The 25242-nt window shown below is 38.6% G+C and overlaps 1 pseudogene; it reads left to right on the top strand.

Annotated features, from left to right (window-relative positions):
- The first annotated feature begins 7214 nt into the window (after positions 1-7214).
- Positions 7215-25242, top strand: part of LOC109677279 (tRNA pseudouridine synthase Pus10-like) — an 85578-nt pseudogene continuing 67550 nt past the window's right edge.

Here is a 25242-nt window from a genome sequence, read left to right on the forward strand (position 1 = left end):
TAAGCCAGGGGTTGGCAAATGTTTTTCTGTGAAAGGGCCAGGTAGGCTTTGGTGACCATTTATAGTCAGTCTCTGTTACAACCACTCAACTTTGCACCAACTCGTATTGGAGCATGGCTCTACTCCAACAGAACTTGTTTTACAAAACAAGAAATAGATCAGATCTGGTCCATGGTCCGCAAATCACTGCATCTATCTTTATTTTGCTTTGGTTAACAAATGGCAGACAGTGGGATGACGATAGTTAAGTAACAGCTGTTTACTGAATGCTTGCTGTGATTTTATCACCTGAAGCTGGCACACTACCATCTCTAAAAAAATTTGCACTTTTTTTTTTTAATCAAGGAAGAAAGCAAAGAATTGTGTAGGGATGGCAAATAGCAGACCTGGCCACAACGTCAACGAAGACTTGATTAAAAGGTAAACAATACAAATGCGTAGATTGAAAGCCTTAGTATAAAGATATACTTTTTCTCTACAATTTATCCATTTCTTTTTCTGTTTGGTGGGACTAGGGTTTGAACTCAGGGCTTCACACTTGCAAAATAGGTGCTTTACTACTTGAGCTACACTCCAGTTGGTTTTGTTCTGGTTATTTTGAAGATGGTGGTCTTGTGAACTATTTGCTTGGGCTGGCCTCCTGATTTCAGCCTCCCAAGAAGCTAGAATTATAAGCATGAGCCACACGCTGGGCTAAATTCTATGCAATTTCAATCAAAATTCCTGTAGGCGTTGTTATGGAAGTTAAGCAGATGAACTTAAAATTCATGTAGGAGGACTAAGAATAGCCTGTACAGATTTGAAGGTGTATAATGGAAATATCAGGGAATTTGTTCTACCAAATATTTATAGCATAGTAAAAAGCTGAGCTAATTAAGATAGTGATATTGGTTCTGGCTAAAAAAATGAATAGCAAAAGAGAAAGTTCAGGAACAGATCGGGCATATGTGACAGAGTTGACACTGCAAATGGGGGAAGGATGGATGGTTTCCTACATAATGCTGGGGTGAATAAGTCACTTCATTGGGAAAAAAATTTGATTCCTGCCTCAACCCAATCACAAAAACGAACTCCAGGTGAGTCAAAGACAGATATGTAAAAAGAAGAAAAACACTACTACTTTTGATAGAAATTTAAATTTGAAGTGGAGAAGATTTAATAAGACACAAAAACATCAGCAAAAAGGAATATTTTGGTGAATCTGTTTTCATTAAAGTGAAAAACTTTCATAGACTAAAAGACATCAGAATCAAGGTAAAGAGTCATTCCTAGGAGTGGTGGACATTAGGAAAGCATATAATGAAACAGTGGTTAGGCCTGGAATACATAAAAACAGTTGGAGAACAGTGGGTGAATGATGTGAACCAGAGATTCGCAGAGAAACCTGGAGAGCCCTGGCATATGAAATTGATTGCTGGTCTCACTAGTATTGGGAAATGGTACCAAATAACAACCAGATATTAAGTCAGAGCCATTAGGTAGGGGGTGTTTTTTAAATGAATATGGGTGATATACCCTTTATGCAAGAATGAATATAGAATTATTAAACCTGCTAAAACCACCATAAGAGAAGGAATAAGGTCTAAGGCCATACCACCGTGAATGCACCTAATCTCACCTGATCCTGTAAGCTAAGCAGGGTCTGGCCTGGTTAGAACTTGGATGGCAGAACGGGACTAACATAGAATGAAGAAAAATAGAGGCAATGAACCAATTTGGGTTATAATACACAAGTACATGGAAATACCACAAGGAAACTCCCTGTGTAGCTAGCTACCTTTATCTCAAACAAGCAAACATGTCATTTTTTTTCTTTTTTCCTTTACAAAATCAGAGAATAGGAGGGCAGAATAGATATTGTGGAAGGGGGCTGGTGTTGTTAGTGCCATGGGAGGGGGGAATGGCAGGGAAAGGGGATAGGAGGGTGAATATGGTGCAAAAAATGTGTACCTATGTATGTTAATGCAAAAATGATATCTGCTGACAGTGTTCCAGGAATGGGGGAGGAGAATAAAGAAGAGTGGGGAGAGGGGTGAATCCAAATATGATATGGTTGATACATTATAAGACTTTTGTAAATGGCACAGTGTACCCCCACCCAGCACAACAATAAAAAAAAAGTGAAAAATTCATGAACTGGCAAACATGTGGAACAATTAAAATTCTCACCCATTGCTGGTAGAATTTATTTATTTGTTTATTTTTAAATTTTGTTTTCTTGTTTTTACATTTACTTACATGTGTGTACAATATTTAGGCCACCTCCCACCCTTCACCCCCACCCCACTGCTTCCAACAGAACCTGGTTGAATTTATAATACCAAATAATTAGAAACAGCTTAAACATCCATTATCTATATATCCATCTATATTCTATTCTCTGCTAGTCTATTCCTCTTCACTATATATATATATATATATATATATATATATACACACACACACACATACACATACATATGTATTTTTTTTCAAAGAGTGAAAATGACCATTTGGCTCATGAAATAAGGGAGTTATAAGTGTCAAAAAGGATATACCTAAATAAATAAATATAATGTGGTAAGAATAAATAAATTGCAGAGTACTACACATATTATACCATTTAAACAGAGTTTTAAAAACCCTCATAACAGTGTATTTAAATGTATACATCTATAGTTAGTCAAATCATAAAAAATGTGCATGGAAGTGAGAATCATGTAATTCAGGACTGTGGTAATATCTGGGGATGGAGGAAGAGAGATGGGATGGGATGGGATGGAAAGAGGTAAACAGTGGAATTTAGCTGCATTCTATAATATTTTACTTCTGCAAAACAAAAGATTTAAAACAAACATAGCAAAATATTAGGGTTTGGTAAAGCTGACTGGAAAGCACAGGGGTGTTTATCTTTGTATCTGTTTATTGTGTGTTTGAAAATATTGTATAACATACATTTTAACTGCCCTTTGATAGTAGCCTTTGACATCTTTTATAGAACTTATCTCATGTCTTGTTCTTTCTATTTGTGTAAAATGGTGTAGATACAAGTTCCTTTCAGGCACTGTTCCTTGTTAAGGCTCCAGCCTTCTCAAGGTTCTTTAGGCTAGGCAAGTAGGGTACTAAGAATTTCACCTCTCCCAATATTGGCTTATGGATTGAGACACCTTGGATGTCTTAAGCCACCTGAGGGCACCCCATGGGATTGAAGGACTGCAGCTGGGGCTGCACTTCCACTCTGATTCCCTAATGTGTTGCATAGACAACAGCCTGTCCCAAGTCTTCCCTCCTTCCTTCCCTCCCTCCCTCCTTCCTTCCTTCTCTCCCTCTTTCCTTCCCTCCCTCCTTCCTTCCTTCTCTCCCTCTTTCCCTCCCTCCCTTCCCTTCCTCCTCCGCTTCCTCCCTCCCTTCCTCCCTCCTTCCTTCTCTCTTTCACCCCTCTACCTCCTCTCTCTCTCTCTGTCTCTGTCTCTCTGTCTCTCTCTCTCATCCTGGGGATCAAACTCAGGGCCTAGTGCATCTTCAGCCTAGACCCATTTCTGCTCTCAGAACTCCATGTAATACTGTACCAGCCCAGATTTCTCTGCTACAATCAGAAGATCTTCATTGTCTCTGCCTGGAAGCTCTTGGTGCTCTTTTGCAACAAACCCAGTCTGGATCAGGTCTTGCAGATTATGCCTCTGAAACTGACTTATTGTCAGGTTAGCTCCTGTGTCTGTTCCCAGCATGCTCCACACCAAGATGCCTGAGACAGTCCTGTGTGTATGCCCACTGTTTTTGCATACTTGTGTTTACACTTAAAAACATCTTAGTGTGCATAATGAATTATGAGGTCACCTTATTCACAACTAATACCTGACTATGCATCTTTACAAAAAGGGAAGTTATACTCATAGTGCTCTTAAGTAATTTCCTGTTAAAACAATAGCCTAAGGTGAGATGGTATTTGGGGAATACTGAACATTCATTTATTCTTGGAATCTCCAAAAGCAGGCAAAGAATCTACATATATTTATACACTGGCTTCAGAATTACTAGGCGTGAGTTATGCCATATGTTTCATTATTTAATAGTCACGAAAATTAATATTTAAAATGCTACTTTATTTTATAACTTAGAATAAATTGTAGTTTGTTCTTTATCATTATATCAAACATTTATTTGCATTGCATTGTACTTTCTTGATAAATTGTGGAGTTACAGGTAGCAGTTCCATTTTTTGACTTGCTTGGGCTAAGAAACTTGAAGTCATCCTTGACAGTATTCTCTCACATACTCCCTAAGTCTGTTTCGTTAGAAAACCCATCAGGGGGCTAAGCATGCTGGTGTGTGCCTGTAAGTCAGTGCTTAGGAGGCTGAAGTAGGAGAATTGCAAGTTCCAATTCAACTTGAGCTACATAGCAAGGCCTTGTCTTAAAAAGTGAAAGAATGAATGAGTGAAGAAAAAAATGAAAGAAAGAAAAGAAGAAGACAATCCTTCAGATTACATACCCTATCTGATCCCACCTCCTAACCTCCACTACTTCCTCCCTGGTGCGAACCACCGCTGTCTTCCACCGTCTTTCTCAGGATGATTGCAGTAGCCTGTTCCTAAGCTGTTTCCTTTCCTCAGCCCTTAATTTTCTAGATCTTTTCACTACATGGTAGTTAGAGTGCATAAATCACAGAGCTCCTTGCTGCAAATCATCATTTTAAAATTAAAAGAAACCTCAAACATCATTTCCTCCCGTTGTGTTCTGGGAAGATTTGCTTCCTTGCTCAAACACATGAAGTTACTGCCTTTGCTCTCATTCCCTCTCAATTCCTTTCCCTCGAAGTCTGTATGACTGTTGCCTTACTTCCAGCAGGTGTCTTCTCAAATATCACTCCATCAGCAAGGATGCCCATGGTGACCTTACCTAAAATAGCACACCACCTGTTATGCCCTCTCCCACCAAATTCTCTAATCCACAATGTTGTTTTTTTAAAATAACCCATCTCCTGATATATTACATATTTATGTTTATTGTATGTCTTGTCACATGAAAGCAGAGTCCAACAAACAGTAGAGGGGGAGGTTGGTGAACTGAGTATAAGCCTGGCTGTTTTATTGAGCCAGTGCTCCCCCCCCTTCATATTGCTCCGTGAATAACATAGCGTGTGTGTGTGTGTGTGTGTGTGTGTGTGTGTGTGTGTGCCCAAGCACATGTGCACTCCAACAGTGTAAGTTGATATGTGGCATGTGCTTTATTTCACCCCTGAAAACCCATGGTACTTTGTAAAACAATTGTTAAATGACAATATAGCAGGTGGGTTTACTGGCTCTGAAGGCAGCTAGCTGATTTGCTCTTCCTGCCACTCCTATTGAAAGCTCTTGGAAGCATAAAAATCGGTTCAGAGTTCCAACAACCCTGGAAACGAAGACTATCAAGTAATAGATTGCCAGACACTAGGAAGAATTTCACTAAGCACAATACAGATGGGGCTGGTTTGGCAAACTATTAGTGGCTGACACATACATTGAAATTGCTGAAACAGAACAGCAGGATCAGTCAGGAACAGGTTAGAGCACCCAGGTGTATACAGCTTGGATGCTGACTGTCTATGTGAGCTTTCTGCTAATGAAATAAAGATGAGATATAAAAATGAGTATTTAACAAAATTAAGACCATTTTATTGCATTATAACATGACTTACATCCAGTGCCAGGTAACATATTGTTTTATTTTATCTAATATCTTTGTCTATAAGATGTATTTATAACATGTAACATGTAGTATTTCATGTAGAAACTGTAATAGGGGTGGCTAGTGACATATATTGTAGATTGTGTGTTTTTGATCTATACATTTTGTGGATGTATTGTGACTTACATCCTTTTTTCAGATGTGTTTGATATTTTTACTGAAACCTCTTGGCAATCTTAAAAATGATGAGAAGAGATTTCCAATCTTTGCCATGACCAAACCAGAGGGAGGAGGCTAAACAGAGAAGGCTTCCTGTCCATGTGGCTGAGGCTTTCTGTCCATGTGGCAAAGACTTCCTGTCCGTGTGGCTGAGGCTTTCTGTGGGTGGCCACCTCTGTCTTCAAGACCAGCTTTATGGGCATACAGCCTGTGCAGTTATATGAGGCCCCATGCTTAGAAGTCTTTGATTTGATGTTTTGTTGTTGCTCTCTGGAAATTCTTAAGAATTTTATTTTTGAGCTGTGTTTTATAAGTGCAATCTCTCAGGCCAATGGGACATATGTGTAAATTAAAGAGATACATGCAATAAGTATCCATTGTTCATTTCTTATTCACATTGAGTATTTGTGATTCCTGCTAAGTGAACTCTATAACGTGCACCTGTATCGAGCCCTTGCTCTCAGAAGAGCTCTCATTTATTTTACTTCTCTGCAGTTGCAACCTTGAACTTGTTAATAATTTTATATTTATAGTTGTGTTTTTTTATGTGAAGTCTGAAGCACATGGAACATGTGTGTGAGCAGAGGAAACACATGCAATGTGTCTGCTATTTGTTGTGTCCCTGTTCTCAGATGGCATTGTTAATGTCCTAAGTTAGTGAGACGTGAAGAGAGTGCAAGTGTGTTGTATTTACTGGGGGCCAAATAAAGAAGATGTTGAAGCAAAAAGCCTCAACACTTTCTGTAAGAACCAGACCTACTTTGAAGGCAGGAAGAAAGCAATGCCATGCTAAGAATCATGAACACTAGGAAACACTACTACATCTTTTCTTACTGCTCTAAGCTGAATTATGCCACCCTCAACTCATATATTGAAGTCTGACCCTGGAGACAGAGTATTTAAGTAGGTAATTAAGTTAAATGAGGTTATTAGAATGAGCCCTAATTCAGTGGCTGCTATCCTTATAAGAAGAGAAAATTTGGGCACAGATACACAGAAAGTAGATCACAGAAGACATAAGGATAAGGTCAGGAGAGAGACCTCAGAAGAACCAATGCTGTTGATACCTTGCTCTTGGACTTGTAGCCTCCAGAACTGTTAGAAATCAATTTCTCTCATTTAAGCCACTCAGTCTGTGGTGCTTTGTTATGGGAGCCCTACTAAACTCTGTACTTAACATGTTACTTTCTTATACTAGCCAGTCACTTACACTGCAAGTGACATGGTGTGTATCAATCTGTTTTTAGTTACTATAATGACATGCCTGAGGCTGCATAAACAGGTCTTGGATCTGAAGGTTCAAGGCATGGTGTTAGCATTGGCTTGGTTTTGGTGAAGACCTTTCCGAGCATGGCATCACAATGGTGGGAGCACATGCAGAAGAAGCACATGCATGAAGACCTTTCCGAGCATGGCATCACAATGGTGGGAGCACAATGGTGGGAGCACATGCAGAAGAGTCCAGAGAGAGATAGAGTCTCTCAAGGGCTAAGTTAATTATCTTCTAAGAGCACATTTGTATGACCTAATTACCTCTCACTAGGCCCTACCTATTAAAGATTGTAAACCACCTCTCAATATTGCTGCACTGAGGACTCAACTTCCAGCATATGAACCCTTGGTGGGGGTCAATGTACATCCAAACCATAGCATTGAGGAAAAATACAGGGCAACCGATAGTTTCTTTTCCTCTCAGTTCCTTCGACTCATCAGCAAGCTGAGGGTAGGCAGCTCTGTTAGAATCTGCATGAATCAAGGGGCATGAAATCAGCCACGGTGGTGTATGCCTGTAATCCCAGCTCTCAGCAGGCAGAGGATTTGAGGCCAACTGGGGCAAAGTTAAAGAAACCCTATCTCCAAAACGAAATACAGACTAAAGCACACGTAGGATAGGGTGAATGAGGGGTATGGCATGTGGCTTAAATTGTAGAGAGCTTGCCCAACACATGTGCAGCCCTGGATTCAAACCTCAGTCCTGCAAAACAAAAACAGAAAAAGGTTGAGATTTTTTTTTTGTATAGCATTTCCACAATTCTGGTAAGAGTGAAATGCACATGCATTTATTGATTTGTTGATTTGAAGCATTAAGTGATTCAATAAAGTGCTTCTGCCAGTGTCTATTGAAAGTTGCTGATAACTGAGACTACTTTAATTTGGGGTTGAGTCTAAACAATAAATATGAGTCAAAATAGAAAGTCTCCTTAAAAAGCAATGAGCAATCTATGTAATGTGATGTAATACAATGTCAGGTTAAAATTACATCATGTTAATGAAGATTTGGAAGATAATAGAAGGGGTGTGCTAAAGAAAGTGCATAACATTTTTCTCCTGTGTTGAGACTATCAAAGATACTTTTTCAGATGTGGTTCAGAAAAAGACAATTTTACTTCTTTTGCTCTGGATCCCCTGTTGCCCAAGTGTTTTATTTATTATTTTCCTCTTTCCTAAATCATAAACTCTGCTTTTTCTTCTGTATCATTTACATTAGCATGTGTGTATATCACAGTACCTTCATACAAAAAAACTAACCAACAACCAAACAAGCAAATATCTAACCAACTAACTAAGTCCTAGCTTTCTCTTGACTCAGCATCTTTATCGTTTCCTTCGAAGGTTCTTCCATCTTTTCCAACCTTCCAAGTTTGAGGCATCTCAACATGTCTTCTTGACTTCTCTCATCTTCTTTTCTCCTTTGCTCCTACTTCTTTTTTCTCTTTTCTTTCCCTAGGTGATTTCAGGCAGGACCAGGACCTTAAATTCCATGTAAAAGTTGTAGATTCCCAAGTTCTGTTGATGCAGTATGAAGTCGGTTCCTTTGAGTAGAGTTTTGTTTTGTTCCTTATTGTATCTTCAACCAGGTGTTGAATATAAAATAGAGAAAGAGAGTTAATCGGTGGATTCTAAAACCAAACTGTGAGGCCTGGGACCTGGCTCAAGTGGTAGAGTACCTGCCTAGCAAGCATGAAGCCCTGAGTTCATATTTTAGAACCAAAAAGAAAGCAAACAAAAAAAAAGGGAAACAAAATTAAACTGTTAATGGCTAGTGAAATGTAAAACAATAAGCATCCATGTAATTCACTTTTTAGAAAGACAATGGAAATATAGTCAATAGAGTAAGCTACTGGAAATAAAGATAAAGATAAGTGAGAATGAAGTCAAAAAGCATAAAAAATCTGATATGTCTGTAATTGAACAGATTAGTCAACACGATAACAAAAATGTACTAAATTACCTAAGTAGAAGTTGGCTCAGAATGAAGTTATAAAGTTTCCAGTTATATTTTGATTATAAGAGATAAATCTAAAACTCAGGCTGGATGTGGTGGAGCAGGTATGGTCCTAGCTAGTTGGCAGGTAAGTTACGAGGATTGTAGTCCAAGGCCAGCCTGGGCTAAGTTAGTGTGAGGTTAAACTGAAAGCAAAAGGAGTAGGGGTGTGGCTTAAGTGGTAGAGCACCTGCCTAGCAAGCAGAGGTCCCGAGTTCAATCCCCAGTACCACCAAAAAAAAGAGACGATACCTGTAAAACCAAATGACATCTCTTATGATTTTATTAAGATTATATAGTTTCATTTGGTAAGTATTTTGAAAAGTTCCAAAAAACAATTCCTTTTTGAGACTATGTCCTCCAAATAAATATTATCACAGAATTTGCTATCATACTCTGTCTTCAAGTATTTGAAGCCACTAGGCTGTAAGCTATAGGGAATTTAAATTCAGGCACAATTTTTTGTTGTTTTGAGATAGGGTCTTACTACATAGCCTAGGCTGGCCTCAATCTCATTTTGTATCCCAGGCTGACCAAAATACAATCCTTCTGCATCAGCCTCCTGAGTAGAGGCATCACAGGTGTGGGCTACCACTTTTGGCACCAAAATGATTTTGACATGCGAGTGTGGACTGACTTTCAAGAGTGTAATTTCTTTAGTAGCTTTGTGTGAATGGGCAGCCTGTTTGTCTTTCCTGGACTTTCCCTCAAGTAGCTCAGAGGCATCTCTCATAAACATCAAGCCTAGGGCTCACATGAGAGCCTGAGATACTGTCTCAATTTGTTTTCTGCTATTATAATAAAATACCCAAGACTGAGTATTTTAAGAAGCAAAGGGCTTTTAGCTCACAATTTTGCAAGCTCAAAGTCCAAGATTGGGTAGCCCTGTCTGGCTGTGGTGATGGTTTGTAGGCTTCATTACCACGCGAAAGCAACACGTGGAAGACAGGACTTCAGAGAGATCAGCAATCAGGCTGACTCTTTTTGTAATAACTCTCTCTCTCTTGGAAATTAACCAAGGTTCTTTGAGAATTACATTAATCTTTTCTGAGGGCTGTGTGCCCAGTGATCTATCACCTTCTGCGAGGCCCCACCTCTCAACATCACCACTCTGGGGACCAAGATTCCAGCACATGAACATTTGGGAGACACACTCAAACCATATCCAAATCAGAGCAGATGGCGAGGCAGCTCTTCTTGCCTCTGCAGTCATGTATCTTCTGCTTGTACTCACAGAGAATATTTCTACTAATCCCTTAAAGGGCAAGTGGACCTAAGAACCGTTCCCTCACCTTTTGAACCTAGTGGGACCTGTAAACTACACTCATACCCAGATTAGGGATTCCCTTCTTTTCTGACTACTACATTAGGAGGTAGCACTGATCTTTTCTTCTCAGGACCACTGAATCTGGGCTCTCTGTGAAGGGATACCCTCAGAGGGAAAGAAGTTCCTATTTTAGAAAAAGTGCTTACTTCCTCATCTCCCCCAAATGCCCATATCTGAATCCCAGAAATTGTGTCTGTTAGGTTAGGTAGCAAAGGGGAATTAGGTTATTACTCAGCCACAAAATGGGGAGATTATCGTGGATTACCTAGATAGGCCCAATATAATGTAATAGGATTCCTTGAAAGCATAGGAAGGAGGGAAGGAGGACACAGAGAGGGAGGAAGATGTGTCTACAGAGGAAGGTCAAAGGTGCAGTGTAAGATGAACTCAACATACTGATTGTGGCTGGCTCTGAAGATGGAGGAAGGAACCACAAATCAAGGACTGGATATGGACTCTCACAGCTGGAAAAGGCAAGGAATGGACTCTCCGTAGTGTCTTCAGAAAGGAAGGCAGATTGGTGGAGTGGCTCAAGTGGTAGAATGCTTGCTTGGCAAAGTGTGATGCCCTGAGTTCAAACCTCAGTACCGGTAGAAAGGATGGTAGCCCTGCTTGCACTTTGATTTTGGTCCAGTGGAAGCTATGTTTGACTTCTAAATCTCAAACCTGTTAAATAGCAAATTTTTATTGTTTTTAAGCCACTAAGTGTGATTTGTCACTGCAGCATTAGGAAACTAGTTCAACCTAGATTAGAGAATGCTAATTTTCATTGGGAAACATTCTCAGAATCAATATGAAGATTAATGTAAAACTAATATTTAGTTTTCCAAAGATACAGGATAATTTTGCAAAGGCTGGTATTATCTTCTTGTCTGAAAACATGATTTTGAAGGAGAGTTTCTCTTTTTGATTTTTTGTGCTCTGAAAACATGTGCAAGTGGAAGTGTTAAATTGAGGTAATTATTTATGGGTTTCAATTTTCACCTAAACTATCTTAAAAATCAAGGAAAAATTTCTTTCCTGGGGCCTGAATGGTCAACATAAACAGTACTCTTTGATTCTTTTTGTTTTGTTTTGTTTCCTAATTAGATGGTCTCCTGCAGGACAGAAAAAAAAAAAAAAAAGGAACAGATGTTATGCAAATAGTTTCCAGAGAACATAATTTATGCATATAATTTTAGGAGTAAGAGAGGAAACTGGAAAGCCCATCCCTTAGGACCACACCTGACCTGCGGAGCAGCTGTAACTGCATTTGTGGGACTCTGCAGCAAAAGGTCACATAGCCCCTCTTGGTAATTGAAGGAACTCTTCCTAATGCACCTTTCCAGCCCCAATGCAGGTGAGTGAGCATGCTTCAGATTGCTCCAAGGCGTCAGTACCTGTACCCTGAGATGCTCTGACACAGAAAAGGTCATGCTTAATGAGTACTGCAGCATGCTAAAATCATGTTCCATTGGAAAAAAGATAGTAACTTGCAGTGTATCATGAACAAACAAACTGTTGTGTATATAATGACATGTTCCTCTACTTTCAAAACCACAAATTGCCTATGGAACCTATCCACCCTAGTCTAGGGTCCCTCTCCATCTCCTCCTGAGACAATTTGATTCAGCAGCAACCACTCTTCCCAAATGCTTACCAAGGGCAGCTTCTTCCTAGCTTAACCTTGAATCCAGGCTCATCCTTTCCTCATATCATTCATGTCCAGGCAGTGTGCATAGGAGATCTTAAAATAAAATAGTCCCGGTTGTAGCACCAGGTCCCTGTGGCTGGAGCCCAGGCTCCTTCACTCCATCATCAACGCCCATTGTCTGGCCTGATTCTTGATGATGGGCCTGCTTACTTCTTGTCTCCTGCCTTTACCTCTGGGATAACTATCTTGGTCTTAGTTTCCACATTCTTGACTGCTGCCTGGTGCTTATGTTACTGACTCCTGATTGTCCTACTCTGGAGGACACCATGTGCTGAAATGACAATGCCATACTAAAGAATACCATGGTACAAATGTCTCACATTCTCCTCTTGGCAACTGTGGGCATTACTACAAGCATTAGTCTGCCATGGGTGTCATAACAAAATGCCAAGACTTGGGGCTGGGGGGTGGGGCTGAAAATAATAGCATTGAACGTTCTCATAGTTCTGGAGGATGGAAAGTCCAAGATCAAGGTTCTAGCTGCTTCAGTTTCTCATGGTTCCTCCTGGCTCATAGATGGCCTCTTTGTCTACCTGGGACCCTTCTTCCAAGCTATATGGAGGAAGGAAGAGAGGTAGAGAGGAAGGGAGGGAGAGAAGAGAAGTTTTGTGGTGTTGTGTTTGCCCCTTACACCCTGGTACTGGGGCTTGAACCCAGGACTTCACATCTGCTAGACAAGCTCTCTACCACTTGAATCATACCCGTATCACTTTTTATTTTTATTTTATTTTAATTGAGTTAGGGTCTCACTAACTTTGCCCAGGCTGGCCTTGAACTCAAGATCTTCCTGACTCCACCTCTGAGTAGCTGGGATTGTAGGTATATACCATCACACCTGACTGGTGTCTTTTATATGGATGCTAGTCTAATTGGAATAGGGTCTCAGCTTTATGACCTCATTTTACCTAAATTGCTTCTTAAGAACTCTTTCCAAATGCAGTCACACTGGGGCTTAGGGCTTCCACATGTGAGTTTAGGGAGCATACAATTCAGCTAACAACACAAAGGAAATCAATATTTCAGTCACCATAATGAAGGACTTTGAAAAGGTTGGCCTTCTTAAAACTAATAAAGTTAGCTTGGTTCCAGGCAATTTACTGGCTTCCAGTAAATGACAACTTGAAATAATTAAAAACCAGTTATTATTCACACACGTATAACTTTACTTGCTTATTGTGAGAGCATTTATTTTCTTTGAATCAGATATTGTATGAAGCGGAGTCTATAACTATGAGGTAACTTATGTCCCTTTTCTCCACCTTGTACTAATGGGGGCCACTGCCTACTGATCAGGGTACCCTCTCAGTAAGGAGCAGATGTAGTTCCACATCCTCATGAGGTAGTGAAGGCACTCACCACCAAGCAACTGAGATCAGCACTCTTCTAAGTCGAAAGCTTTATGGACTTTGAAAAATAATAATTAACATCTTCTATTTGTGTAGTCTTTTCAAGTTTATAAAGGGTTTTCATGTTTATAGTATTCAAATTTCCACAAACTGTAAAATAGAGAAAATACGTTATTATTATCTCTAATGTACTCATGAAAATAGAGGCTCAGCAGCTACTTTTTCAGCTTTGTGAATATGTTCATAGCTGGGAATGGAAAAGAGTATTTCCAAACTCTGATGTGTAGTACACTGCTCTCATAAATACACTTGCATAAATAAGTGGTGAAAACTCCCCAAGTGCACAGTGGGTCTTTTGAGCCTTACAACCTTTCCATGAGAAACTTGGCCTTGCCATCCACAAAGTCCCTGGGCTCTGAGTGTAGGATCCATACCTACATCACGTTGGGCACATATTTATGGATGTGTCTGTTTCTTCCCAAATTATATACTTCATAAAGAATCTGACCAAGAGCAGTTGTCAACAAATAAGTAATAGCAGCAGCTAACGTTTGTGAAGGACTTCATATGTCCTATGATTTTTTTTTCTTTTTGGCAGTTCTGGGGATTGAATCCAGGACTTTGTGTGTAGCTAAATGAGCACTCTACCACTGAGCTACATCCCTAGCCTGCTGAGTATTGTCCTAATTGCTTTCATTTGATCCATTCAGTCTTCACAAATATGCTGAGTATATATACACTCTTCCTTTTATGAATGAGGAGACAGAAGCATAAAAAGGTAAATTACTGGCCCAGACGACATGGCTAAAGATTTAACTTTGCTCCTGAGCCTCTGCTTTCATCGTGCTTTGATGCTGTCAGTCAATAAAGGTTTGCTGAATGGATGATGAGTGGCCTGGAGTCTCTTTGGCTTGATGAAGTTCAATTTCTATTACGCCCTTTTGCATGACAATCTTCTAAGATTCCATCGTAATCCCTGTTAATATTTCCACCAAAGAACCTTCTGGTGATGAGATGAATGTAAGCAAATCAAGCTTGCTGGGAAAGATGAATCTGGAGAACTGAAGGACTCAATTTGGCTTCAGACAATAGAACACTGGAAAAATATAGCAAAAGCAAAGTATAGGTGGGAACAGAATTTGGTTACCAGATAAAGAGTAATATTAAATTCTCCCATTGAATCTCATTTCAGCTGCAGGTTCTCAGCCTGGAAGTTCCATATGAACGTGGTTAGAAACTGCTTGTTGCCTCATTTCTTGGGCAATTCACAGAGGGATCCTTGCACTCAAGTAGTTCTCAGTTCTCCTTCCTTGCTAAGCTGTTCTTATGCTGACTTCAGGACACAGCTTCCCAGTGCCTGAGCGGTCTGGCTTTACTTGCCCTCCACTTGGGCAAGTCTTAGTGTTCCCCTGCTCACAGACTCAAGAGTGCTCTTCTGAGACCGAGCTGTTCTTCACTTTGTTTTTTTCTTTCCCAAAGTTTTTTGTATTGATTTCTGATTTCTTATTTGTAAGATATCTAGCTTTGTTGCTGAGGCCATGGGCTAAGCTGTTATAAAAAAGTGACTCCTCAAAATCCAGTGGCTCCAAATGTGACAAGTTTCTTTCTTTCTCCTTTAGTAAGATAGAAATAAGAGGACATTCATGATGGGTAGACAGCTGTGCTCCCCATGGCCATTCCAGGAAATTAGCTTTCTTCTTTCTTACGGTTTTACCAACATTGTGATTATTTCCCTCCTTTACCAACTATGCCCATGTATAATCTGGAGATTGGAGGAGAGGAAGTAGAGAGGAAAGAATTTCCTTAAACTATGTGACCAGGAAGTTGCTCATCACTTCCAATTAAGTTCCATTGGCTGAATTTCAGTTGCACGTTGGCAGTTAGCAGCAAGGGAGATGGATAAATGTTCTGAAGCTGAACATCTGTGTGCCTATATCAAACTTGAGTAAGGGAGTTATCACTAAAGAATAGAAGGGTAAGTGGCTGCTGAGTAGCAATGAGCACTGTCTACTATGCTAACTGGGAAGGTAGTTTGTAGGATTAATTGAGATAATATATGTACAGTACTTAGTATGATATCTGATGTTCAGAAAATGTTTCAATGTTTGTGTTGATCTAATAATAGCTACTGTCACTGAATGCCCACTGTGTACCTGGTGTTTATTTTAATTCTCAGAAGAATCTTGTGCAGTCAATGTTATTATCCTCATTTTACAGAGGGCACACACACACAGATACTCATATATTAAGACCCAGGTCTGTCTAGCTCTAAACCTGTGCTCGTTCTAGTATTCCATTTTCATTGTTCTTATTCTGCTATTAACTTCACCTCTGTTTACTCATTTATAAATCTTTCCTTTCTAATTACTTGTATCTGAGAGGGATCAGGGCAAAGAGAAATGTCACAAGTGGTTCTTAGGCAAGGAAAGTGCATTGTTGGGTTGGAGGTCTAAAACGTTAGATTTGATCTTGTAGGCAAAATGCCGCCAGGAAGAAGTTCTTGAATGAAGGAGTGATGTAAATAAAAAGGTTTTTTTAAGGATAATCTTTTCATTGGTTAGGGATTGGTCTAAAAGAAAGGCGACCAGTTAACTTCTGTCATAAGCTAGACATGAAAAGCTGAAAAAGCATGGGTAATTACTGTGAGAATGGAAAGAAACGCTTGACTCTGAGAGACATTCTGGAAAATAGTTTGGAAAGAATTTATTATGGATTTATCTTGTGGTATGTGGAAAACTATTTTCAATTTTATTGCTATACACTTATCTATAGCATAACATTTTGAAGATTGAACTGCTATTTGAAAACTTAACTCATGCTAGGATTCCCCAAATAGCACCACTTTTTAAGGTCTCCAAGTTATGAATTTAAGGGACTAGGGAAATACTGATAAAATTAGCAATAAAAAGTGGGAGGAAGAAATGCTGACTTGGGGAGTAGCATAACATTCTGAATTTTCCACGTGCTAAGTTCCATGTATTGGTATCACTATGACTTCAATGTGTCCCCCCAAATTCACCTGTTTGAAAGGATTCCCAAAGCAGCAGGGGTGGCAGGTGGGCCCTAGCGAAAGATGTTTGTGTCATGGGGCACTGTCTTCAACAAGCAACAAATGTCGTTATCATGGGAGTGAGTTCATCATAAAAGGACAAGTTTGGTCTCCCTCTTGCTTTTTCTGTCTTACTCTCTTGTTCCCGTCCATATTCTACAGTGGGGTGATGCAGTAAGAAGGCCCTTATCAGATGTCAGCCCCTCAATCTAGAACTGTGCGAAATAACCTTCTGTTCATGGTAAATGTACCATGTCTGTGCTACAGTAGACACTTGGTATCTGGCGGCGTGTGGTTCCCAGGAGGCCACCGACGAAGAAACACCGCGCACGCTCCGCGCGCCTAGCGTCCTGCTGAAGGGCAGAAGCTTAATTCACGTTTCCCGTAACACTGCCCAGCTTCTGCTAAAGACAGGCTGCCTCCCAACAAATCTAAAATCTTCACTTTGGTCACTGAAATTAAGCACATTAACTTCTACTTTGCTTTTTGGGGCACCACTTGCTTTTGGGGAGGCAGATTTTCACAAAATGAAGGGCAGGGAAATACTCAGCAGATCACACGATTTAAACCCAATACAGAACTGAGAGCTTCTTCCCATCAACGGAGCTGTGTGACGTGTGCAGCAATTAAAAATTTTTATTTTGAAATTTCTTTTGTTGACTTTAAAAATCTATATTACTTATGTTTTCTTTTTTTGACCTTACTTTGCCAAAACCAAGTGTAGTAAATCCACAAGTAAGACAATCTTACTGTATTCTGTTATAGCTGCACAAGACAGGTGGATACCATTCATTTTAACCGGGTCAGGTGTGAAAAGGTATGCAAAGTATAGATTTGGAGAGAATATAGCATTTGAGAAGCTAAAACCCAGACTAGTCCTATGCTATATCTAATTGTCTTTGAAGCAAAGACCTGGAAACAGTGACAGAAGGAGAGGCAGTGCTATCAGAGAAAGATGGCATGGTGGAACAGAGACTGGATGTGTCATTAACCTCAGTTTACCATTTCCCAACTGTTTGTCTTAGGATAGTTTAAGAGAACTACCAAAATAAGTTTTCTCACAGGTACAAGGGGCTGGATATGATGGACTCTAAGTTACTTTAGAGTGGGAAGAGCTGATGTTCCAGTTAGAAAGCGTGGGAGAGTCTCAATAATGAAGTGTTGGTTAAAACTGTCAAGTACAGTGACTCCCCTCCACCTACTCCCACCTTTGCCCCCCCTTCAAAATTCTAGTACCACTAAAGGAACATTGATAAGAATGTCAGTAAGTAACTACATCATAAATAATGCTGGCTGCTCCATCAGAAGTGAATGAAACAGTGGTTAAATCTTATAGTTTGATCAATTTTACTTTTGTTATTTCCTTCCCAAATCTAAAAATACATGTCTCAGATTGGCAGATGTAACATTCCAAGTGCAAAAATAAATTAACAAAACATATTTTCTACAGAGGAGGTACAGTCCATTGGAGATGTAGAGTCAAGGCACTTTGAAACAGTAGCACCTTAAAGGATTTTAAATAGTATCTTTTAGTTATAGGGTATTTTTGTTTCATATGAATGTATTGTACTTCCTAGGTTCTCTTTATTTACAGGATCTTTCCAGATCATAGTGCTTTGGGTGTTCTTCTGTTTCTAAATGAAATTAAAGAACCTAGCATGTAAACAAGACACTAAACCTACCTACTGCCAAGCCCTAGGACTCTAATGTATTAACCTGATCCCTCACCAAAGGGAAGTACAAATCTAACTAGCATTAGCGTTTGACAGAAAAATTAAATTGTTCTCAGCTGAATTAAAAAAAATCTTGTTAGCAACCAATTTAACAATGTATTAATAAAGTTCTTATGAGCCATTTTATTCTTAGTATTTTATGAAAAGATAATTTTTCAATTTAATTACAATTTCACCGGGGAAGAGAAGTTTGAGTTCAGCTCTTCTGCTTAATAAAATAATCTTGATAATTAAAATAAATGTCTCCCTCACAATTTATAGATATTAAATGGTTTTATTATTTTTTGGGAGACCAGAATCCTGTCTTTGAAACATTAAAAATTAAACTTAAATAGCCTTTAAAAAGCTATTTAAAAGGTATAATCATTGTACTTGAGCCAATTTGAAAGTATTACTTATTAGGGTTCTGGTTCTAAGTTCTGGGGTCGGAGGTTCAAATCTTGGTCCTGTGACATTCAGGTTGGGTGATTGAGAAAGTTACCGAAATTCTTATTGCTTCGTCTTTTTTATAAGGTAGAGGAATAGCAAGTGCCTCACAAGCTTGTTTTGAAAACTGTGGGAGAATACATGGTAACACAATTAGCACATAGAAGAACTAGATCCAATGCATTATTGCTACTAGCTTAAGTAAGCAGAAAGTTGAATAAGAAAATTATAGAACCCATGAAGTCAAAAGCTCAAAATAATCTCTTCAAGCTAAACTGAACCTAAGATGATCACATAATTGTTTTTCTGATGAAATATATGGAACGGGCCACAAATGAGTAAATGTTTCGCATTTAGATTTCTTACTCTGTTTGTTATAATACTTACATGGATGTCTGGAGAAAAAAAATCTCAAAAGATTCTAAAACTTATTTGGAATAGAGAAGGGAAGGCTAGTTGCACAATTGGTCAGAAAATGTTTTAACATGAAAAATATTTAAGACTATTCGCCAGTCCTGCTGTTTATTTATACATCTATTTATGTCTAGCCTCATTCTAAAAATAACATGAGGTGGCAGTTAGAAGATTAAAGTTTGGCTGATGGAAATAGAAATAAAATACTGCACAAAATAAGGAAATATATGCAAAATGTAAATATGAAGAGTTCTGAATCACTTGGGAAGAGATACATTGAATTACTCAACAGAAAAATAAAACTGAAATATCAAATTGCTATCTACCAGAACAAAGTTCTCTTAGCTTTGAAGTGGTAAGTTTAACTAAGAACAAGTCAGTTTTGCTGGGGCCTGAGGAAATCAAGTGTTGAAATACCCAAATATCCAGATACTATAAAGTTTACAACACCAAAGACCCTCAGATAAGTGAGATTTTAATATGATAAGTACTGTGAGAGATAAGTTTTTTTTTTTCCCCTAATGAATAAAAACTTACCTAACAGGATGGTTGAGTCATCTTTCCATTGTTATAATAAATACCTGAGATCAATTTATAAGGCACAAAGGTTTATTTTGGCTCGCAGATTTAATGGTTTTTAATCCATGACCAAATGATCCTGTTGCTTCTGGGCCTGTGGCAAAGCAGCATGTCATGACAGGGGTGAAGGGCACAGGAAGCTGCTCAGTGCATGGCATCTGGGAAACAAAGAAAGATAGGGAGGGTTTGCTTTCCCACTATCACATTCTAGTGCGCACCCCAAAGACCTAAGACCTCCTATTAGCTTCCATCTTTTCATGTTCCCACCACCTTGCAGAGTGCCAAACATTTAACACGAGGACCTGGAGTGTGTGTGGGGGCTTTCAAGATCCAAACTATAGTAGAGAACAGAGCTCATCTTCACTTGCAACTGCAGAGTACTGTTTATAAAAAGGAAGCAAGCAAGCAATAAGTAGACAAAAAAATTTATTTATCTTAAAAATTCTTGCTGGGCACCGGTGCTCACAACTGTAATCCTAACTACTCAGGAGGCAGAGATCAGGAGGATTGCAGTTAGAAGCTAGCCCAAGCAGATAGTTCGTGAGATCTTATCTTGAAAAACTTCACAAAAATAGGGCTGGTGGAGTGGTTCAGGGTGGAGGCCCTGAGTTCCAGCTCCAGTACCAAAAAACCCAAAAATTCTTATGAGCTTCTTGGCATATCATACAGTGTGCTTTTGTGGAAGACATAGTTCTAGATTTTGGGGAATGCCAGAATGACAAAAAGAGACAATGTATTCCAGACTTATTGGCAACAACAAGAAGCAATTGCAATAATTCAGGCACTCTAAAATTGAGGCATGCACAAGGTGTACAAATAAATTATATTGGTTTTGAGCCTAACTTTATTTGCAAATTTGAAGGTTAAGGCAGTGGGAATTTATCTGTCAATCCTTTCAACCAATTGCTCTCTTACACAGAGGAGGTGATATTGGCAGAATAAGTTTTGAAGAACATCTTTTTGAACAGGAAACTAAACAGTTAATTCTTCATGTGGATACTACAGGTTAACTCTCCTCTTGGTAAGATTTCCTAGGATTACCTGAGCGGATTTCTTAGGGTCAATTTTCTATGTTAGTTCAAAACACTCTGTTACTCAAGTCAGTGTCTTGGTGTTAGCACTCTCATGAAGCACTAAGCTGATGTGCGGTTGGGAAATTAAAATGTTTGCTAATTATTGTAATGTGCAGAACACTCTTAAAATCATTTTATGTTGATCTACCCTATTGTTTTTCGAACTGTGCTCTTGGCTCAAGCCAATTGGGTAAACATTCCATATAATTTACTTTTCCACCTCCTACAAATACATAATGCATATTAAAATATGAAATACCTTTAGAAGTATTTTTTTTTAAACCTGTTTACCAGGGGATTTCTCAAGCTTAATAAAGAAACAGCTTTCAAAGAACAGCTATTAATATGTTACAAGACTCTGGGCTTTTGTGGAATAGCATTTGGGATGCTCTTGCCAAAGACAAACACAGTGTGAAAATAGCATGATAAATACAAGCCAATGAGATGAATGTGGAATTCATGTATGCAGGACCTTTGCAACGCATGCTGTTTTAGATTACGAGCACACCTTTCTCTTCACAAATAATCAAGTTGCTGTATCTTCTCTTACCCATGAATAAGAAGGCTGGAAAAGCCCAGTGGGGGTGAAGGTTTTGAGGGATTTGTGAAGGCGGAATATATACCCTGCTTTATCCTCTGCCATATTGGAGGTGATTTGCTTTGTTTGGTCCTGAGAGAACAATGTATCGACTCAATCAGGATATTTTTGAGCGTGAAAGGAGTACTATGCCTAAGTATACAAGTATATACATTTCCTTGGTAAGCTGGAAATCCTGGACATTTTGCCTTTCTGGGTGTACTGGGCCATGCTGGTCTGTTTGGGGAAGACTACTTGACTGTTGCTCTCAGCTCCCTCAGATATTGAAGAACATAAATGAAGTAAAGAAAAAATATCTGTATAGACATAGGAGATTTATTATGGGAATCAGCACACACCATTTTGGAGGATGAAAGTCCCACAATATGCCATCTGAAGGTGCAGAACCAGAGACGATGGTGGTGCAATTCCCAAAACCCAGGAGCTCCAGCATTGGAGGACAGGAGACGATGGATGCCCCACGCCAAGAAGAATGAGAGAATTTCTTCTTCCTTTGACTTTGTTCTGTTTGGGACCTCAAAGGATTTGGTGATACCCACATTAGTATGAGCAGAACTTCTTTCCTGTCTCCTGATTCAAATGTTAATCTTTTCTGGAAACATAAGCACAGAAATAATGTTTATTAGCTATCTGGGCATCCCTTAACCCAGTCAAGTTGACACATAAAGTTTAGTCATCACATTTAGGAAGAACTCTTTTGTTTTTTAAATTTATTTTTAATTTTGTAATTTTTTTGCTGTGTTGAGACCATTTAGCCCAGACTCTCTTTGACCTCCTGATCTCCCTTTGGGGACAACTATTTCAGATGAAGAATTCAAATAAGGCATGAAAACAAGGAACTGGAAAGATGAACAACTATTAGAATAATAAAAATCTAGGGTCTCAAGTTGGTTTTAATAAATGAAAAAGAAATCTAAGAAACAAAGTTCCCAAGAGATTCCACTCAACAATGATCTAGATTTTCAAATGTGGTGTGATAAGGTGGAAAGGATATAGAGAAAGAAACACAGAAACTAGGCTTAAATCTTACTAGTCATGTAATCTTTACCAAATCACCTTTTCAAATTTCTGTTTTCCTCTCTGAAAGATGGAACACTTCTGGATACCTTACAGACCTGTTGTGAGGACTGAATGAGGCAACGTAGACTGAGGCATGTGCACTGAGAACCATGAACGTTCTCTGTAGTTGTGATCTTATCTAATATTTTACACTAAGCAACAGTAACACTTCTCCATGTTCTCTAGCCACTCCTATAGATTATCTGCTTTTCTGAAGAAAACAAAGAAATTAAGAGTAAGCATCAGCCCAAGTTCTACATTTCTTTTTTTTTGTTACCCTCCAGAGAGGGACTTTTAAAAAGTTTTCTATGGTTTGAGGTTTGAGGCAATCTCTTAAAACTAGGCTATAACAAGAAAACAAAACAAAGAGAATAGTCCCCTCTACAGACAATAAAATGACAAGTAGGCTGTGTTTACAGGACAGTCACAGTCCAGATGGCTGACCCTGTTTCTTTACCAGAGGGCAGCTCCACCCTGCGCACTCGTGGTCATGCTGTAAGCTCCTTCCACTCCCAGTGCTATCGTTGCTGTCCAAAACTTTGTTGCCCATTGTGTAGAACATACTTAGGAATGTCTCTCATGACTTTGCTGCAAATAATTGATAAATAGCAATAATGAAACTTTAAAAAGAGAATCAAGCTCAATTTAATAAATGGCTTTGATGAACTGTTTTCAAACATGCTTGACTTACTCTGCAACCTATGTGTGTAATGGGTAGTCTCTCTCCCACTTCACACACTTCTCCACCAACACAAAGAAATTTTGCATTAGTCTCATTTACTCTATCACTTTCTACTTAACTTTTTCAGTTCTGCAGATCCTGCCAAATATTCTCTATGCTACATTTTTCATCTTCCTGTTTGATTTGTATTTCTGTGAAGTATGAGAGTGACAGCAATGAGTGAGGATGAAATTACTTCCTTTAACTTCTTTTCCTGATTCTGGAAGGATAGAGTAACAGGAACAAAAATGAAACTTACAAAGACTCATTTTGGTTTGAGATGCTGGAGAATACTATGACTCTAATGCATTATATCTGTTTTTTTTTTTTTTCTTAAATTTCAGTCTCACCAGTTGTGAAGGTTCTGCATGATGGACTATTTACAATCACCACTGCAAGTATCTCGAGTAAGCTCTGATAAAATGTTGGCAAAAATCCTTCTTTGCCTTGGCTTTTGTTTTCAACCAGTCTCTGGTTCTATAATCCCTATAGAATGCATTTTTTTTAACTTCAAAGGATTATTTCATATTAAAAGACTAAAGCAAGAAGATGTCAATGCAATTAAATTGTGATGAATGAATGTTAGATGTTGTACACTTGGGAATTTTTATTTTTATTTTTTTAAAATAAGGCATCCTGGGTTGCTTCAAATCACATCACATTGCATAGTAAGCACTTACACTGCCTACACACAGCTTGCTATTTCATACTTCTGCAGTGCAGACATAGCCTAGCCGATTTTTGTTTAAGGTGCAGATATTGTTCGACATTGGAAAATGTTAGCGACGTTAGACTTTGGGGTCAGAGATTTAAAAGCAAATGAGGCATAGTCTTATCTTCCATGGGTCAAAGTGTAATTAAAGTAACATTGGACGCTGAAGATATGCTAGGTGATTGCCATAGAAACTACACTGCAGAGGGAAAGGCGACAGCATTCGTGAGGTCCTGCACATGGTACGTGCTGCAACACATTACTTCACGAAATTCCAAACTCACAATGTAGAGATCTACAATTGTGCTGTCATTATTTTCCATTTTCAGATAAGATAGTTAAGACTCAGGGAGGTGTAATTATTTGATTTTAGTTACCTAGCAGAGCCATGATTTAAACACAGGTCAATTAAGAAAATCCAGAGTATTGGGATGAAAATTTATCCCAGAAGAAGAGCTGGGAATTCGGAAAAATCTCAAAGAACATATAAATATTGTTAACAATCTTCAAAGATCTTAATCTGGTTCCAGTCATCGACATGTTCCCTGTGTGAATGATCACGACTGCATTTGTAGTCGCTAGTCATGCTTTCCTCAATCGCAGGGGGAATTTTTGCCTTAAAAATTCACATTCACTCAGTAAAAGTGTCCATCAATTCTTCTGTTCAGGACTTCTACTTCATAGTACATTTTATTGGTAAGCAGGCTTAATTCATTACAACGAAGGCTCAAAAAGGTTAAGATCAATTTTTAAGAACTGAATTACAAGTAAGCATTTTTTGCAGACCAAAAAGTTGTTCATAGGTTTTGTTCATAGTGTCAGAGGTCAAGGTATGAATAAATTCCAATACGTGCTTAACAAGGACAGGTCCTTGAAATGGGTCGTTAGATCTGGTGTAACACTGCTCTGCACTCTGCCTCAAACTACACCCTTTTAAAAGTATTTAGCTAGGATTATTTGCATTAATCATTTAATGATTAAAAAGTTCTCTAGACTGAAAAATAATTCAAATTTATAATCATGTTTTTTCTCAAACCTTGACAATCAAAAAATTTTCTCCCAAAGGATTAACTATCCTCCCTTTCCATAAAAATACAATATTGAATGTCACAATATTAAAAGCAATTTCATATAGCAGAGGCAACTGAATAGTAATGCTCAATTAAATAGCAATGTCCAAGGATTTAAAGTTATCAATTAAACTTTTAACCTGTTACATAAAATATGTCCTGGCTTTCTACCTTGAAATATAAGATTTTGTAGGACAAAATAAAATCAATGTGCAAGATTATACTATAAAAGTGACTGGAATTTGGCAAGTTATTAGAGATAAGTGAATTTATTCTTTTGTTTGCTTAAGTATTCTGTTGACAGGTTGGTAAT

The sequence above is a fragment of the Castor canadensis genome, chromosome 3 (assembly GCF_047511655.1).
Source record: "Castor canadensis chromosome 3, mCasCan1.hap1v2, whole genome shotgun sequence".
NCBI lineage: Eukaryota > Metazoa > Chordata > Mammalia > Rodentia > Castoridae > Castor > Castor canadensis.